Source organism: Cryptomeria japonica, chromosome 7, assembly GCF_030272615.1.
Source record: "Cryptomeria japonica chromosome 7, Sugi_1.0, whole genome shotgun sequence".
NCBI lineage: Eukaryota > Viridiplantae > Streptophyta > Pinopsida > Cupressales > Cupressaceae > Cryptomeria > Cryptomeria japonica.
In genome coordinates, this window is record NC_081411.1 from 861521879 (window position 1) to 861537671 (window position 15793).

General features: G+C 34.8%; 1 protein-coding gene across 3 annotated transcripts in view; it reads right to left on the bottom strand.

Annotated features, from left to right (window-relative positions):
* The window catches only part of LOC131047040 (reticulon-like protein B16), a 50451-nt gene extending 50053 nt beyond the window's left edge, over window positions 1–398 (bottom strand). Inside the window, exon 1 of one of the 3 annotated variants that reach the window (XM_057980837.2) lies at window positions 16–347. The gene's annotated coding sequence lies outside the window, so the exon portion shown is untranslated. Of the gene's footprint in view, window positions 1–15 lie in introns of all 3 variants that reach the window. The other 2 variants (XM_057980838.2, XM_057980835.2) reach the window with 2 other exon arrangements.
* Window positions 399–15793: the final 15395 nt, after the last annotated feature.

Below are 15793 nucleotides of genomic sequence, written 5' to 3' on the forward strand. Positions count from 1 at the left end.
TATGAGATATCTTACCTCTTCACATCAAACTGAACTCCAGTGAAGATTTGTTTCTTATGTTACTCTCCAGAGACAGATCGGTTTGATTACTGTTGTCGAAGATCTGATTGGTCTTTTGGGTTCAAATTTTACCTCGAATTCATGTCCGACAAACCTAACCCCAAAACTTTCGGCTTAAGAAATAACTTAGGCAATTGTCCATCTCACACCAAAAGATGGGGACGTTAGAATCAATTCCCCCCTCGAATTTACCTAAACAAGTTATTGTTTTTTTCAAGTTATTGGAGGAATTTCTTCTCCTATTTTGAAAGAAATATCTGGAATGGAGTTGAATAATTTTGATTTCCAGATTAGTGCTTCTTTGTAAGGGGGTTGTTGTCGTGTGAGAAGTGAACATAGGCTTTTGCTTGTGATTCAACTTGCGATTGTGGAGGAGGATGTTAATTATTTGTCATATCATGTCTTGATCTACAAATGTATGGGTATTCAGGGTCTTTTATCCTTCTTAGAATCTTAGGCTTGTCGTACATGGAATCTTGAAAACAATATGGAGGTAATGTTGGCAGTTACTTTTTGGTGATCTTCTCAAGTATGTCATATATAAATAAAGCTTTTGAAGGTGGGCCTTTTTTTATAATCAGGTTCGACTTTTCATTATGCTATGGCATGTTGGGTTCAACCCTACAAAGGAGTTACCATCAAGAGTTCATGTTTGGATGTGTCTTTCATGGTTTCTGTTTGAATTTTGGAGGTGTAACATTTTCACTTAGTTGCACTCTTGCTTGGTAAACCTGTGGGCCCATCTCAAAAAACCACAGACAAAAAGGTAATTACTCATTGTGTTTGTATTGAAATTAATTTAAGAAATCCCTTGTCAGATTTCAAGGAAATTCAATTGGGATCCACCTCTTGGACTCAACAAATAGATTATGAGACTCTCTCTTTTAGATGTTGGATTTGTCATGAATATGGTCATTTATAAAGGATGTGTCCCAAATCTAATCCTACAAGGTTGCCTAGTCAAGACCCATCTCACTCGCCCTCCCACCCCCCGAGCAAGAAAAAGAAAAGCTCCTATGGTGGAGGATAAAGAGGGTTTCATTTTAGTTATAATCCATAACAAGGGAAGAGAATAGAAGAGAATAGGCAGTCGCATAAGGTGTTTAACGAGTTTGATGCTCTAGATATCTACAAGAAGGAGGAGGAGACGTTCAAATGGAAACAAATATCCCCTTGTTGACTTTTGGTCGACTTGAGACAAGTGGAGGCAAAGAAGTGAAGGATGGTCCAGGTTGCACTACTTCAGGAAATTTATATTAAAGAGTCTCAGGATGCTAGTAAAAGTAAGGGAACCTTGCCTACTTTGGGTTTATAGCAAAAAGTTCTCAAAAAGGGTGCTTTGAAGAAGCCCCCTAAGAGGGTAGGAAAAAAGATCAAGACAAAGTGAAGTTACTTTGTGAGACATTGGTTGAGTTCAGCTTCGTAAAGACCATTAATTCTCATTTTCCTTCATCCCAAAAATGATTGTCTTATCATGGAACGCAAGGGGGTTGAATAGCATCCCTAGACAAAAGGCTATTCAAGAGTTTATTGGATCTCATTCTCTTGGTGCGGTCTTTATTCAAGAAAATAAGTTATCAATGGATGGTATGATAAATAGGGCTTCTACAATTTGGGCTAAAAATCATTGTTAGTGCATTGGGGCTCAAGGTAGTTCAAGGGGTATGGCTTGCCTTTAGAACCCACACAAGCTTGTCCCACTCTAGTAGGTTTCCAGTAGATCAACTATCTCTATGGTTATTGTGAGTTGTGAATTTGGCGAGAATCTCCTTTTTACTAATGTTAATGATCCAACTGATTTTTTGAGAAAATCCCTTCTTGGGACTCATCTAATAGATATGTTCACTTTCTCGCCCCTTTATTTTTTGGATCCTTGTAGGGGATTTTAGTGTGATGGCTAGTTTGGAAGAGAAAAGGGGAGGAAATATTAGACTTGATCCATCTATGGGAATTTTGAGAGACAATATTGAATTTTTTAAAGTGGTAGATCTAAAGCCTACCAATGGTTTGTTTGCTTGGAATAATGGAAGATGTAGGGAGGAAGCTATAGCTTATAGAGTAGACATTTTTTTGGTTTATTATTAATAGATGGGTGATAATTGGGTAAAGTAGCTCCGAGATTTTAGATTGAAAAGGATCTAAACATTGGTTAATCAATTTCATTGTTGCTTAGTTTAGAGCCTCAAAAAATCTTTCCTTTAAGTTTCAGCTTACGTCGCTTTGAGACCCTTCCCTTCAAGATCTTACGCTCAATTGGTGGCTTAATGGGAAGTCTACTTATGGAACTGCTATGTATTATTTTGTCAACCAACTCCAATTTCTTTGTCATGCCCAAACTTTTGGGCACAAACGAAATTAAAAAAAAAAATTAAATACTTAACCTAGTACAACTATCATATTAAAATAATGCAAAACTAGTTTAGTCTTAACTATGTTTTGAGTGAATCAAACAACTAAATTGATTAGGCGATAAATAATCTAAGTTGAAAGCGAGATAATAATTCTCCAAGAGAATTATTATTACCTCACCAATTAATAATTTAAACACATTTAACAAAAATCTCTAATTAATTGATAAGGGTTATAAAAACCCTCCTAAAGTCCTCTAATTCCCTAAGGATTTATCCTCCCAAAAAGTTTCTAAAACATCTTATTAAAATGCTTCTTCATACATATAGTAATTGAAGATGAATTAATTAATTTTACAATTAACCCTTTGGTGTCCATTTAATATGTATAATTTACTTACATATATATGTGTGTAAATAATTATACATCGAAGACATATATATATTTATTTATTTAGGAGGTGTGTGAAAATGTAAGAATGCACACACAGGCACACACGCACACGCACACACACACACACACACACACACACACACACACACACACACACATATTCCAAAGAGAAGGGGGGTTTCTTTTTTTTCTTTTTTTTTAATTAATTTACCTTTACAAGAATTCTAAAAGTTCACATGCTAACTCTAACTTTTTTAAACACCCATCCCACACATTTTATTTTTTTTAATATACCCAAGTGTGTTTGCCCTAACCCGAAATTAGGGTTAGGGCATGTGTGTGATATAGTTTTTTTTTGTGTGTGTGTTGTGTCTGAGTGTAATTCTTTTCTTCTTCTTTTTTTTTTGTGTGTGTAGGTGTGGGAGCGGCAGCCATGGGAGGCGGCGCTCTATTTTCTTCCATGGCGGGTGCGCAGGGCCGAGCCGGGCATTTCTGCGGAGGAGGAGGAAGGGGAGCGGTGCAACCGCAGACTGCGGACAGCTCCGCCCACGGCTGCGGCGCATCCGCAGGCTGTGGACGACGCTACCCACAGCTGCGGCATTCCCGCAGACTGTGGACGTCACCGCCCACAGCTACGATGACCCGCATACCTGTGGACGTCGGACGTTGCCGCCCAGAGCTATGGTGATCCCGCGGTCTGTGGACGGCACCACCCACAACTGCGGTGCCCCCACAGTCTGTGGACGCCGATGGCCACAGACTTGGCTCCATTTTTTATTATTAATATTTTTATTTTTTTTTAAATAACGTTTAGCATATATATATATATATATATATATATATATATGCTTTGTTTAATTTTATTTAAATAAGGCTTTTTCCAACATGAATAGTTAGATGTTTAAATGTATGTTTTTGTGTGTGTGTGTGTGTGTGGATATATATTTACATATAAATAAAGGTTTATATAAGGTGACCTGCAGACCTATGGACGCCACCGCCCACAGCTACGGTGACCCGTGGACTGTGGACGTCGCCGCCCACAGCTGCGGTGATCCCACGGTCTGTGGACGACACCGCCCACAGCTACGGTGCCCCCACAGTCTGTGGACGCCGACGGCCACGGACTTGGCTCCATTTTTTATTATTAATTTTTTTTTTTTTAAATAACGTTTAGCATATATATATATATCTGCTTTGTTTAATTTTATTTAAATAAGGCTTTTTCCAGCATGAATATATATATATATATATATATATATATATATATATATATATATATATATATATATATATATATACATATATATATATATATATATCTGCTTTGTTTAATTTTATTTAAATAAGGCTTTTTCCAACATGAATAGTTAGATGTTTAAATGTATGTTGTGTGTGTGTGTGTGTGTGTGTGTGTGTGTGTGTGTGTGTGTGTGTTGATATATATTTACATATAAATAAAAGTTTATATAAAATCTCAATAACACTCATAGCCAAAACTTTAAGTTCATTTCTGGTAAATTTATTTTGTTTTCACATGCAGAAATTAACATGATTATTCACAACATGATAATAGTAGAATAATAGATATTCTTTTGGTTTTCAAAAAGGTATAAAAGAAAATGTATGTTTTATATTCTGTTTTTTTTTTGTTTTAAGAATTCTGAAACTAATATCTACCATGCATTCTAACAACAAACTTAAATATGATCCTTTCTAGTAAACAAATTTAAGACTAGAACTATATGCTAATTTTTTTTTGTATAAAATAAGCTACTACTATAGGATTTATTTTCTGCATTAAATGAAAGTAAAAATGACAGATTTAATTTAATTTGCAGCAGCATAAGTAAAATCAGAATCTAATGTATGAGTTTTCATATACCATTTCTATCTTGCATAAGGAAATAAATGAACATTTATTTGCAGAATAAATATAAATGCTACAACTTTATTTCTTTTTTTTTTGTAAATGAGGATTTTAATACAACTCGTATATTTCATCTTCCCTTTGCAAAACTTAACCAAATAGAAGGAATACATTTTTTTAAGCAAATTAAAATACAAAGTAAACATTAATACCAATGGGTTTGAAAATCCAAACTAGAGTTCTCCTTTCCATAGGACTATGAATAAAATGAATACATACATCTCTTTGTTTTTGGGAAAGTAAATACAACAAATGCTTCTCTTTTTTTTTTGTTACAAAATAAATACATTTCCATTGAAAATTTTATGCAACTCAAATCAACAACAAATCTATTCATCCTTTCTTTCCCAACCCATGCAACCTGCAAATAAATACAACTTGACCATGGAGAGCTCACCTCCCAGCCTAAGCTTACTAGAAGCCACCCCCGAGCTTGGAGAACCAAGCACTAAACAGGTCACAAACAAACAAACAACACAACAAACAAAGGGCAAACACTCAACATGCATTTTCCCATCCCATGCTACACTCTCACCACAACTTGTGATGATCTTTCCACGGGTGGAAGTGGACCAAATACCCTTGGGGAGATTGCAAGCCTAATACAACTCAAGCCACCTCATGGCAAAACAAAATACAACAAAATTCATCTCCACACCTTATGCCCCCCAAAGGCATAAAAGCCATATTTTTCTCCCCTTATGACCCCCAAATGCATACACAAGGCTATGCAGCAAGGGTCACAAAGGACACCCTTGAGATCACTCTCCATAAGGAGAGCCTCTCACCCAAGGCTGTCATACTTCTTCCACCCCAAGACCATCCTACTCTCCCAAGAGTAGGAGGCCTTAGACACTCCCAAAACAAGAACACATAAACAAAGAACAAGGAAAGGAAACATTTACACTTTTCTCCTACAAAATAAATTACATATACACATCTCCTCATACAAGCATTTCTTCCTTTCAAAACAACATAAACAACATAAACAAAAGGAAGTAAAACCAACCTTAACCTACCAATAGGTATGTTAGACTTAGTTGGGGATGAGCTGCCCAAATCCACACAAACTTCCCACCAACACTTCACCAAAATTCTATCCTACAACTAATTTTCAAGAAAAATGCATAATCTCCAATAATGGAGAGTGGGTGATTACTCACTAAGTCCCCTAATCCTTGCCTAAGAAGGCCTCTCTCACACTTCCCAACCCCTTGGGTAAGGTGAGAGTTCCCATTGGTTGCTCTTCCCAACCTCTTACATGTTGCTAAAACTGGAAAGGGAAAAGGTGAGATAGGATGGGGAAGAGAGTTTGACATCAAAAGGGAAGGTTGTCTATCCTAGGAGGAACCTTCTAAGTTGAATTTTCGCTCACCTTGGGAAAACCACTTTTTGAGGTGACTAAACAGTCACATGGGAGTTGTCACGTGTTTAAAAATACCCCTAACCCATAGGTATACCCTTTGGACCTTTGGAAAAGCCCTAAAACTGACCCTAGGAGTCCATTTGACCCATTAGAAACCCAACTGAAGTTAACCTACGGGTCAAAACTGAGTTGACCACTCCCAAGACTCCCTACCCAAGGCAAATTTGGGACCACACTCATGTGTTTGAATGGCTTTGGTAGAAACAAAACTCCCTCCAAGAGACAAGTCAAAATCAATGACACTAATCAGCACATGTGTCAAGTGACACAATAAAATACAATATAAAAATCACACATGGAATTTGTCTCTTGTAGGTTTACACAATTACATAAAATCAAATTAACACACATGCATCATTTACTTTCACAAATAAAATACATTACAAACAGGGTGTTGTCTCTCCAAATAGGCAACCCCTGGCTTAACAAACGTACATTGGTCTAGGTTTGGTTCTCCATATTATTTCCATGGTCACATGGATAATTTTCTTGTGCATCTCAATTAACACATTAGTAATTCCAAATAATCACAATTATATATATAATTAAACACATGGATTTCATTGCACATCAAACACTCATACATTTGACAATAATAATTCAATATCTCATTCATTTAATTTTGATTCCACATAAGCAATTATCATACTCCTCAAAATTGAACCATTCATATAATAAGCATCCTATTTCTATCATCAGAATGAAGTCCTACAAATCTAATAATGACACACATCATTTCAAAATAATTCTATTCTAGCAACATATAAAGTTTCATAATCATAATGCATAAAATGAAGCATCAATATACGTCAATGTGATCCAAATCATGGAATCATATAGGTTCTAAATCCATAATGCATAAAATAAAGCATCCATAATAGTCTCAATATGAAAATAACAAACAATGTCAAGCTAAGTCGGGGTAGGGCCTCACATTCTTAAATATAAAACTAAAAGGTGGAATATGATGTGTTTCGGTAATATATTGTAATGCCCCTTCAATTTGTTCTTCTACATTCTTGTTTCTTGAAGTGGATTTGACTATGTGCCTTTGGTTGTGCTATTTGCATTTTGGATGTAAATCATTTTGTGTTGCTTTGATCTTATTCTTGATGCTTCATGTATTGCAGTGTATGACCTTGAGTGCATACCTAATGCTCTATTTGATATTTATTGCATGATTATTCTAGATGCATGATGTGTTGGATTGCCTTATAGTGATTTGTAAATATGTAGTTGTATTGAGATGTGTGATGATCTATTGAGCCTTTTGTGATTATGATGGATTGATATAGTGATTCATAATTGCCATGTGTGAGATGTTGATTATCATGATTGGAATGTATCAAGTCATGTTAACCTGATTGGTTGAATTAAAAGTAGTAAATTATGTTTATGTTATTTTATTCTATTAAAAGAGTAAATGCTTATTGATTCAATTGATAATATTCATGTTAGATTCAGTGGACGGTTATGATGAACATGATGTTATGATGTTGATCATTTGGGGAATAATTATATGTTTATTGTTGCAACAAAACAATATTGATGTTTTTTAATGAACGCAATTAATTAGATGAGAATATTGTTATTGTTCTTTAATTGATGATTAGATGTAAAAGGGATGATATCACATCATTCGAACATATGAGAATGCATGCATTGTTAAAATCCCCTTCCAGTGATTTTAGTTACTTTGATACACACACACATGAGCAAGTACACTTGACGTGTGAATGTTTGTGACTACAGGTGTAGGGCATCAACTCCACCTGGCTCCATAGGTCTGAGCATGCACATATCCATGATGATGGTTATAGGAGATAACACATTGTCCATTAATGTTACCCAACCATAGCCATCATTCCTAATTCAAATAATTTTCCTTAATTTATGTGTTTATACCTCTAATTACCATTTTGGTAATGTCTAGTTACCCTAATGCATATTTGTGAATGGCCAATAAAGATTGTTTGTGCATAGTCAGTCAGGTGTGAATTGTCATCATCTAATGTGCATATATTAATGGTATTTTAATATTACTATGTTGATTTAATATTTAATTGTGAAATATGCCTTATGAGTATTCATTTTAATTGTCATTTACCCAATTGGGCATGTATAGATGACTTTTGGTGGTTAAATTTGAAATTTTGGAGAATTTAAATTTAATTTTTAATTTATTTTATGTTGATGTGACTTTGAATTGTTTAACTGTTATTCGATGTTTTGGGATTTTTCTACGAGACTAATTTATGCTCATTTTATTATGCAATTTATTGAGGTGAGTTTATAAATGTTGGAATTAATATTTATTTAATAATTTAATTATATTATCATTTCAATTTCACAAAGCCAATTGGGTTATATATGAGAAAGTGATAACTATTTACACTTAGTTATTTTTCTTTCATTTTGACTCTCAACAAAACAAAAAACAAAACAAAAACCTACACTTGAGCTTTTGAATTGATGATTGGGGGAGAATTTCTTGATGGAATTTTGTTGGCAGAGGCTCAAAAGATTTGTGTAGATGAGCTCTACAAGCTGACAAGTTTTCATGGCTTCTTTCAGTGTGTTTGACTTTCACTTTGATTTTGAAGATTTCTTCCATTTGAAGGTATAAATCTTGAATTTCTCCCTTGTTTCTTGATTTAAATGTTTAAATCTTGTTTGGAACGATTCTTGGGATGATCTAGAACATTTCCATTGTTTCAATTTAATCCTTAAATAAGTTATTGGATTGAATCGTTTGAATTTTAAATTTGTATGCTTTCAAATTTGAAAACATGGGTTTGTATGGGGAAACTCTGCCCAAACTTTATTAGATGGGTTACACAACAATTTTATTTCATTTTCCTGTTGTTGTGTAGTAGAGGACCAATGGGTTTTCTCAGATTTTTCAATTATGAAGTTTGAAATTTTAAGCTTTTTAGAGGTCCATCAATGGTGGATGTGGCCTCCATGGTTGATTTTTAACCAAATTGGATATTTTATAAAAGTGAGAATTTGATGTTTTAAATATGATTTTATTTTTTGGAATCATTTTATTTGATTTTTTTTATTAGTAAGAGGCTGAAGCCGAAAATTTTATTAATCATTATTAAAGTTTACATCACTCCACTCGTGCGGGCGCTAGTAGGAAAGAGTGGAGGCGAGAAAACCTCCGGCCTTGCCCGGGACCATAATCCAAAAAATTTCTATAGCTATTACATATATGAACAGATTTTTGAAAATTACAATAGCACCTTGGGCTAAGGGTGATCAGGTGGGAAGATATTTTCTTTCCCTTACAAGCCCCTATTAACATATTACAATTATCAATGTTCTCCTTGTGCATTGTCTTGAGTTTGAGCTTTGATTAAATGTTGTTTATAGGCCTTTTTAGCACAACTGTCTTCCTTTCTTTTGTTAAAGATGGCCTTGCTCCTCCTGCATGGTTAGGTTTCATATCACTTGCCAAGATTGTTAGTAACATTTAATTTCCTATTTCAAATACTATATTTTATATTTCATTCTAGGATTATTCCTTAGCCATTTATCCAATTGGAACTGCCATTCCAAGATTTAAACAGAGAAATGTAAACAGAAAATTATAAACAAAGTGTTTTGATTTCCTTATTTGGGTGTTTCTGAATCCTTAACCTCATTTATCTATAAGTAGAAAGTAGTAGATATGACATAATCATAAATAGAGTTCGTAGATAATTCCCTTTTTGAACAGTGGTCATCCAAAGTTATGAATCACTTGTTTACTTCCTTTTATTTTTGTATCAAGATGTTATCCCTGAGAATGGATGATATCCGGGATACAATAACAAAAGGGGATAAAGGGGATTCTGTCATGCCTGTATCTGTGTCCATCTAACTCACTCAACCATGTAAAATTTATACTAAGAAGGTAATAGAAATGGATGAGTGTCATGGCAGAATTTATCTTAAATTCTCACCCAGAGTATTCTGCATGCAAGCCACTTATTACCCTTAGTCTGTAGAATGTCAGATAATCTTTCATTTATAGATAGCATAGCAACAAGTGACATACGAGTATATTTTAACAATTGGCAGGACTAATAGAAGTTACAATTGATTTTCTTAGTTCATATAAGTCTACACATATAGATATTGAAGGCCTTCATTGTCGATTTCAGATCCCTCCCTGATTATGTATCCACCAATATGAATATATACCTATATATGAGTATATCCTATTGCTTATAATCATATATATGAGTATATATTCATATTTTTGAATATCAAAACATAGTAAGAATATATCAGCCTATCCTCAATATATGTAGAAATATATGAACATGAGCAATCAACAGTAACTAAAATGAAAGGTCCAAACTACTCTCATGAAGTGTATATAAGTAAAACCATAAAATTAATAGTTAATTCATACTATTTAATTTCATTTAAACCAGTTATGTTTATCCTTAAGATATGGTGATATTATTATCTCTTTCAAAGTCTATATTGATCACAAGCTAACATTGTTCTTCTTAATATAGTAATAAGCTAGAGTACCAAACTAAGCCGAATATATGGTGACAAGGAAGGAACAAAAATGTCACATCTTCTATCCAGGAACCGTAGCCTCCTTATTTTGAGCTTGAAGAAGGGGTCACCTCTTCTCCCTCATCCAGTTTCAAGCCCTCTTCCTTTAGGAAGTCCTTGAACCAAGTGGTTTTTGGCAGGTTCCTCACATGAAATAAGTGAAGCAGGAAATTAACATTCCTATTTACTGCAGCAGCCCTCTCCCTAGTAAATGCGTCTTCATCCATAGTGATAATGGGGTGTCTAGGCACTAGCCTATTGTTTCTTATAAAAACATCATAGTCTCTTGGCCTTGGTATGGTCCAGTCATTGTCAATATTGACAAGAACCCTCTCTATATCGCCCAAGATCAAGGCTATGAAGACCTCCTTGCATAGAGCGCTTGTGTCATCTCTTTTCTTGGTGGAGATCACCGTAATAGCCAAGAACATGGCTGCCACATCAGAGTTTGCCCTAGTTCGGTCAATATTTGTGAGATAGTCTGGGCCAAGGATATTTTCTACAGCATCTAATACTAAAGCATGAGGAAAGCGAATAATGTGTTTGAGGCGATCCTTGGTGATAACCCCATCGAAGGCCATCTGCCTCTTTGAGCTGCTCAGTTTGACAGGGGTATCCATTTCTGGTTTAACTTAGGTCCAGGAGGTATCGATAACATAGAGCTATACAGGCCTAAATTGGTCTTAAATCTTCTTAATTTTATCATGAAGGCTTGGCTTAATAGTCGCACTAGGTAATTATGTTAATGACTGAAATGTCACATCCTCTCTTAAATCTTGCGTACTTTTCATCTTCATGGACATTTCTATTTAATTTAGTATAATTGCCAAATCTTCAGATGAAGATCCGCCTGTGAAGATATCATTTGAGTTACCATACTCATATTTTGGCTAATGATCTTTCAAATTTCCGACTAAGACAGCTAGCTAATGCCTTGTCCATCGGGACTCTAACCTGCCATAATGGCCTAGATCTCTCTGAGATCAGATTTGTAATGATGATTGGGCACTTTGATTAAGAGTCTTGATTTTTCATACGATTGTATATATTTGGATTTGAGTATACCCATCATAAGGAGCTAATGATTATCCAAAACCAAGTTCTTAAGTGTGAAGAATAAATATTTTATCATGTAATAAGTGATGTATGAATAATAAACAGAGTGTGTATAAATATATGAGATAACTTATATATATATATATATAGTATTTATATATAAATATATATAGATTGTATATATATATGAATATATATTTATATATATGTATTATGTAATATATATTCATATATATCTAATAGACAATATATATATATATATATATATATATATATATATATATATATATATATATATATATATATATATATATATATATATATATATATATATATATATATATATATATATATATATATTAAATTTAACATGCATATTGGTGTTCTGCATATTTTATAACAGAGTTTAATGCCAGTGGTTAGTCAATAAACTCATCTAATCAATATATATATGACTATGTATATACAAAATATTATATATATATGAGTGACTATAAATGGTTTATATATATAGAATGATCTAAACGATAAGTGTAAAAGGTTGTGTTAGAAATATAATCCTCTTCCCCTACCCCTAATATTGGACTTAGGCAATCTCTATGTATATAATGGGATGAAGTGTTTGGTCGATTTGTGGATAAATTTGTGTAAATGTTGTTATTTTTATAGGTTTTGTGTCATTGTAAAATATTGTTTAAGGATAGATGCCAAGGGCCACATGGATCACTGTTTTACCATCAGCCCCCATGTTAGCTAGGTAGTCGGCCCTTTTGTTGCCCTCTTTGTAGATGTGGTTATAGATGACCCTGTCAAATGTTTTGATGTCCATCAATATCTTAGTTAGGGAAGCATTTAGCTTCCAATCAGGCATTGCCCCTTTTCTAAGGGCATTAATGATTATTGTTGAGTCCCCTTCAATGTTAATCCTCTTTACATTCAGTACTTTGCATAGATTTATACCTGCAGCTAATGCTTTCAGCTTTGCTTCATTGTTTGTGCTTTTGCCCATGGGAATGGCCACGTGAGCCATTTCTTCCCCTTTTGAATTGCGAAGGCAACAACCAAGTCTAGCATTTCTCGGGTTGCCCCTAGATGCCCCGTCAAAGTTAAGCTTAATCCATCCAGCTTTGGGGGGAAGCCACTTGCATTCTGCACGTTTTGTGTTGTTGGATGGTAGACCTTTCCCTATGAAGGGTGGAATCTTTAGACCCTTCCACCTTAGTCTCATTTTCTCATCCCAATAGGACACATTGACATCCCTCTGGCTATTAGAGGTTTGGTTGTTTACCATTTCTACTATGGTAGGTTTGCTTTTATTGGTTAGTTGGGCCCAGTGCATTTTGCTATCTTTGAAAATCCTCCTATTTCTCTCCTTCCAGATTTCCCAGATCATAAGGGAGGGGGCTATGATCCATAAATTTTCGTACATACATCTTGTGTTCCGAATGGGCCATGCATGGAATAAGTCAAAGAGAGTACTAGGAATAGGGGTATACTAGTTCAGCTATTTTTTCAACCATCCCCAACAATTGTGTGCATATTCATAGGTTAACAATATATGATTAGTATTTTCTTCCTCCTTTTCACATAATGGGCATCTGTTGGGGCCCTCAAATCCTAGTTTTCTAAAGGTTTTATTGGTGAGGAGCCAATTTTGTATTGCTAACCATGCAAACAAGCCTGCCTTCAGTAGGCACCTTTTATCCCAACAAAGTGTTAGGGGCAGGTTAGTGCTTGGGTTATTTTTCTTGATTAACAGGTGTTTATATCCCTCCTTAGTTTCATACTTCCCCTTCTTGGATCCTGCCCACATCAGTTTATCTTTTTCAGAATTTAATGCAGAGTTTCTTGAGGCTAGGATCTGTGCTAAGAGGGATCTCTCCAGGTCTAGTAGGTCTAAATTATTCAGTGATTTCCATCTCCATTGTTTGAGGCCTTCAATGCAATATTCTTCCACGTAGTCTCTTAATTTATCTCCCCATTGCTCTTCAAGGATGGGTATAATTTTGTTGAAGTTATGAAGTCTATTGATGGCAGTTTGAGCCCCCCAGGAGTCTCTCCAGAATAGGGCATCCTCCCCATTTCCTAAATTTCATGTTATCTTGTCCGTTATGATATCTCTACAATCAATCATAAAGTTCCAAAATCTGGATCCTTTATGTGGATGGGTTGTCCTAAAGATGCTTGTGGGATCCGGGTTATGAAGGTATTTTTTATAAAGGACCCTTGCCCATTTGAGGTTAGGGTTATTATACATTCTCCATACAAGCTTTTCTCCAAGAGCCTTGCTTTGAATTTTTAGATCTTTGATACCTAAACCTTCAAGGTCTTTAGGCATGCAAATCTTTTCCCATGCTACCAATGGTAGTCTGAATTTATCTTCAAAACCTTGCCAGAAGAATGTCTTGATATGTTTTGTAATTTACTTTATTTTGGTTGAGGGTAGATCCATGCATGAGAGTTGGTATATTGGCATCGCTCAGAGAACCGACTTAATCATGGTGGCCTTTCCAACAGAGGATAACCATTTCCCTTTCCAAGAGGAGATCATGTTTGTAATTGTTGGTGTAAATAATTATTCATCATGGATATTATTACACCTTACTTAAGTTTACTTAGGAAATGCATTTCATAGTAGTTTGGGTATGAGACACTTGGGTGTTTGTGCCACATTGGGATAGTGTGTGTAGGAGAATTTCCACCTTTTATGGTGTGATCTTGTTGTTACCCTCCACATTCAGTGGGTGATCCACCTCATGTGAAATATTATATTGTTTCTCCTACCTACCCACACCTATTTCCTACCTACCCTTGTTTCTTATTGAGCCACATGTCATGTTTGTGTGCTCACATATCCATATAGTCTTGCCTATATAAGCAGGCTCATATTCATTGTATGTATCGATTGATGATCCAGTTGATCAGTATTTTCATCTTGATATAATACAATTTATTTCTATCATATATTACCATTGGATTGAGGAGGTCCAAGAAAGTTAGTTTTGCTTTTTGTTTCATCCAAATCATAATTCGGAGGCCAAATCTAGAGTCATTTGAAGTTTGACACTGTGGCGAAAATTTTCCAGAAATTATAATTTTGCAAGCAATTTTCAAATAGCAATATCTCACTCATCCGGACTCATTTTTTCGAGCAATTTTTTTTTGTTTTGGGGTAGAATTTCGTGATCTGTACAATAGTACAAGATTTTTCTAAGTGTTGGATACAGGTTTTTTGAAAATCGTAAAATCTCAATTTTTACTACTTTGGAGGCTTCATTTGGGCTCATATGGACTCCTTTTCAGGTGCCGGTTTTTTTGAAAGTGCATATTTTTTCATCTACTTTCATAATCTGCCATCTGTTTGCAGTGATTTTAAGTAAAAATCGTACTTTCAGTATTTAGCCATTTTTGGCATATTTGGTACTTGCATTTTGCTTGGATCTCAGTTTAGATCACTAGCAGTATTTGTTGAAGTCTCTTAGATCTTGTTTTGAGAAGTTGTAAATTGAAATCAGAAGTCCACTTTGCCTTGTTTCGCAAGTGGCCCATTGTATATGCACTAAGTATAAAGTGCCAAAATCACCATTTTGGGGGGATTTCTTGATTGAGTATTTTGGGGGGGTGTCTTGTGTGATTGTGCTTCTCTCTATCTTATATTTTTTTCATTTTGGTGCTATGGGTTCACCTAAATTTCCACTTTTAACTCTTCATAATTATGCATCATGGAAAATTAAGGCATGGAGTAAACTAATGGAAAAATGACTCATTCATTACGTAAATAAAACTATTACAGCACCACCTAATCCTAAGGTTGATCCTAATGCTCAAATTGAATGGCTTACTAAGAATGCTATGGCACTTGGAACTCTTAGAAAGTATGTATCAGATGACCTCATTTTTCACAATGATAAGTGTACAACATTTAAACAGGCTTGGGATATTTTTAAGAAATTGTATGGTCAAATTGATGAGATTAAGGGCTACAAGCTTGATAGTGAACTCGCAACTTTGGATTCCAA